The sequence below is a fragment of the Trachymyrmex septentrionalis genome, unplaced genomic scaffold (assembly GCF_001594115.1).
Source record: "Trachymyrmex septentrionalis isolate Tsep2-gDNA-1 unplaced genomic scaffold, Tsep1.0 scaffold11, whole genome shotgun sequence".
NCBI classification, from domain to species: domain Eukaryota; kingdom Metazoa; phylum Arthropoda; class Insecta; order Hymenoptera; family Formicidae; genus Trachymyrmex; species Trachymyrmex septentrionalis.
In genome coordinates, this window is record NW_017304228.1 from 3,612,722 (window position 1) to 3,617,392 (window position 4,671).

The 4,671-nt window shown below is 27.7% G+C and overlaps 1 protein-coding gene across 1 annotated transcript in view; it reads left to right on the plus strand.

Moving 5' to 3' along the window:
• The window catches only part of LOC108749371 (cardioacceleratory peptide receptor-like), a 68,193-nt gene that overhangs the window by 29,776 nt on the left and 33,746 nt on the right, over positions 1 to 4,671 (plus strand). The window lies entirely within an intron of this gene.

Consider the following 4,671-nt stretch of genomic DNA (forward strand, 5'->3'; position numbering starts at 1 on the left):
AAGCGCTTCGCAGTGGAAATCTTCAATGGCGTAAGACAGAATTTTGAAATATTCTTAGAAATCTCCTGATGTTTTTCTTTGGAATAATTAAATTAAATTAAATATAATATAAAAAAATAATTACATTTACAATATAATATTTTTTTAAATATAAGAATTACAAAAAAAATATAAAGAGAACAGTTTTTTTTTTAAACAAAAACTAATCAAACTCGACAGAATTTAAAAAATATTCGAGAGAGAGAGAGAGAGAGATCTTCTAATGTTTTTTTGAAATAATTTAACTAAATTAAATATAATAAAAAATAATTTAATTTGCTCATACATTCTTTTTTAAATCTATATAAGCTGTGAAAATATAATAATTAAAAAAATAATAATTCTTTAAACAAAAAGAACCCCGCACAAAACACGGAAAATAGATTCCGGTTAATTTGGCTGAATTTGTAATGTGTTGTAGTTCTGATCGTCCTGATCAAAAGTCTCCGTGGGTACGAAGTAAAATAATTGAACAGTTTTTGATGTACAATAACTTAAAAACTGTTCATTATTTTACTTCGTACCCATAGAGACTTTTGATCAAGACAATCAGAACTACAACACATTACAAATTAGTCGGGACCCATGTTTTGCGAAGTCTTTTACTAATGTAAAATTAATATTTTCTATATTTATATTGTAACATATAGTATAACATATTATGTATTCAAGTGGTTCTTAATATAATTAGTTAATGCTGTTTAACAGACATAAATTTTATAAACAGTTTATAAGATCTAAAGATTTTATAAATAATTAAAAAAAAAATTACAATAGCAGTTTTGTTTAAACAAGCTTCGTTTCTCATAAGAAAAATATTTTAGATTTTGACAGTTAAAGATTACGCCATTGTTCTTCAGCATCTTCTCTACGTGTATTAAGTTAAACCACCTTAAAGACGAACATTTAATTTCACTGTCTTTATAGGAACTTCCGTAGTTCACTTTACTGCGTCCTATTTTACTACCGTGTAGTATTTTATCGTCTCCTCTCTCCCTTCCGCTTACAATGCGAAAAGGCTGCCAAGGATTGAACGCCTGCGTCAGACAAAGCGTATCGCTTTTCAGAGAGCTTTGCAATCTACTACCCTTGTGATTCGTTACAATCGGACCTCGAAAATTGGCACGACATTCGCAATTTTTCTATCCATATCATCCATTCCTTTATCTCTCATTGGGAATTACAAATAATTAGAAAAATATCGAACAATTTGACAACTCTCTTTTTGAATATAATTCACATATTCTCATTGGAGCATTAATAATCCATTAATAGTAATTTGATTACTTTAAACAAACTTATTTACGATTACTGTTTACTTGCATTGTCCAAAATTAATTTAAACAAACTATTAGGAATTATTAAAAACTTTATATAAGAGATTGGTTTCTTATTTCAAATTAATATCATAAAATTTGTGAGAATATCCTGCCAAATTTAAAATTGATTTACAATCAGAAAAACTAACGAGATATTAAAGTTGTTTACAGAGATATCTAAAAATATTGCTCCCTATAAAGTAATTATATAAAAAAATTAAACTATAATAGAATTATCATATGCATTTATTATTTAAAGAAATAAGATAAGTGTAGATAGTGAATAGATATGATCCAATGACAAAATGACAAAAATTTTAACTATTAAGCTTTTAATTCGTACAACTCTATAAATAAATTTATCTTATTGAGTTTTAATAAATAACTAATTTATTTAATTGTAAATATAATTAAAAATTTAATATTTAAAATTTTCATTATTTCATCCAATAATTAGGTCATGTCATTGTCGTAATAATTAGGTCGCATTATTTCGTCCATTATTGATACTTTACTTTAGTTTATTTTTTTTAGAATAAAATCATTCAATTTCATAACAGCATCATTAATGGCACGAAAAATTGTTTATTTTGACTAGTTGTCAAAGGAATACGATCAGTTAAAATTGAGATTTATTTTGTATAAAAATTATCCGATTGCCTTATAAGATTCCGACTAAAGGAATTAATGGAATATGCATGGAATTGTACAAAGCTGCGACTTAACTAACAATTCATAGCACGTTTCAGTTTTCGCAAGGCGCTGGCCTTTCTCGGCCCAACCCCGACTTTGCGCAATACTATGATGCATAAAGTCGTTGTAACTGCCAGTACTATAACTGCCCCTATAATTGGACGCTGGAGAACGTCTTCCGTTGCACTTGAGCATCGAATTCCATGCACGTTCGTGCCCCTGGGTAACTTCGTGCATTTTATATATATCGGGATGTTCCATACATTCACAGTAAAAGAACGTGTACTATAAAAATCTTTGACTGTAAATCGTGACTGTAAATAGTACATAATATCAAGCAATATGTTGTGCCAGTTGTGCCTGAGAAATTGATATTGTTTTAAGTATGTGTTTCACGTCATGGAATAATGGCTGTTCTTATTTTAACAAAACCGCTTGGAAACCGATAATGAAATATTATTTCATTGCCTGCATAATAATGACATAATCTAGGTTATAGTTTTATGCACCAAAATAACCGTCGGTCGCGGCAGAATCGGGATGTCGCGGATTTTTATGTTCTCCGATATGCGCGATTGATCTCCCAAAGAATTTTTATGTTCTGATATTGCGAATCCGGTGGTGCGATTGATGGGACGTAAAAGCGTGTCATTTAAAGTCAATAAGTTGATAGCAAATTATCGACAGGTTGACATTTTGTGTAAAACTTCTTTACGATTAATATTTTAGGTCTTTAGTTTTAAACTTCATCATTAAAGGGACGAAATTTATTACGCTTTTGGAATCATGTTACTCTGTCATATCACTAATAATAAAGTTTGACGTTAAATTCAATTTTTAGTTCATTAATTTGCATGTATTGTATATTGAAATAATGCGTCAATAATAAAAAATGTGGTATGTCTTTTTAACAAAAACTGTATTTTATATTCTATTATTTTATGTTTTATACATAGTTTATATATTATATAATGTATAAAAATAAAGCATTGTGATAATTTAAATTTTTATTAATTTTTTAATTTAATCTTTCAGCAAAAAGTATCTTTTTAAAATATTTGCTGTTAATTTAATTTGTAGCGTCATGAATTATTACTAATTAATTTATATAATTTAAAGAATCAGTTAATAGCTTTTTACGTGTACTAAATATTTCCAGAAAAATTAAATAAAACGTATTTATTAAATACATTTATTTAGTATAAGCAACAGAAACTAAATTGATGCAACATTCTTGCCATACCTATATGTGTCGGCAAGATAGCCGACAAGTGGTCGAAATGTCGAACTGTCTCGCCGTCGTTTATTACGAGGAAAGGGAGAAGTAATTTGCAGTGCAAAAAGGACTCTTAAATTTTTACGACCGTCTCGTCCGCTACAGTACTTAAATGAGATTCTTCGCAGGTTTTTTCTAACTTTGACCGCAAATAAAGATTCTCAAGCCAAAAGTGTATTTTAAGTGTTGTAGCACTAGTAATAAAGAAAATTGAACAAACCGTTTTGTCCAATTTAACGTCGCAATTCATTTATTCAATTACAGTAATACTCATCTATATTTATATTAATCAAAACAGAATTGTTTCTTTGCTTACTGTAAAATAAAGTTCAATTCTGTAACATCTCGTCCAAACCAAAAAAAAAATTAAGATTTAAATAAGATATTTATATAAATAACATTAAATTTCAATTCATACATGTATTTATTATTTGTAAGGAAAAGTACGTAAATTTAAGTAAAAGTAAATCATATCATGATGTAATAAAGCTTTTATATCTGCAATTTGTTAGAAATAAAGCACTTTAATAATTTTTATATACAGACAATCTAAATTTTGAATTTTACTTTTCACACTTAACATTAAAAGTTTAACATCGTGACTTCAGAATTCTGCAGATCGTTTAAGGAATTAGTTGCTATCCGCAATGTATCCATATTTAAATCCTCTGACGGATAAAGCTCATAAGTCACAACTAAAATTTTACAAGATGCACTTCGTAGATATCATCTTATGTTTGAATCCTCAAAATCCCATTTAAAAAATAAATGGCACGGCATGGTATAACTGTCAAATGTTTTGCTTTTCGCTCGATTTCCATCTCTTCGTCTATGATTGCTTTGTGTTCTATAAACTCGCATATACACAGTGCTTCTAATACATCAATTTATTTTTCTTTCTTTTTATCTCTCTTTCTCTCTCTTTTTCTCTCTCTTCCTTCAAGTTAGAAGTATCTCTAACAGCACAGTTGCAACAATATTATACCAATATTATGCGTTGCAGTAATGTTGCAGCAATATTGCTCCAAGTTTTGTTGAGGATTACGTATATTGAGTTAGAGTATATGTATAAGAATTAAAATATTGATATGTAATATCCATGTACTTTAAAAAGAGTTAATTCTTTATATCTCAGCGTATTTCATTTATATATATGTATAATTAGGAATGTTAAAATAATATTATATTTATCGGAAATGATATTATAATAATAATATAATTTCTCGTAATAATACATGCTGATAATAAATTAGCAAAATGTTTAAGAAACCTGTTACTTTAATCGTATTTGTGTTTCCATTTACTTTATTTTACATTTTTAAAGCAAATTTGAGAGTAATTATT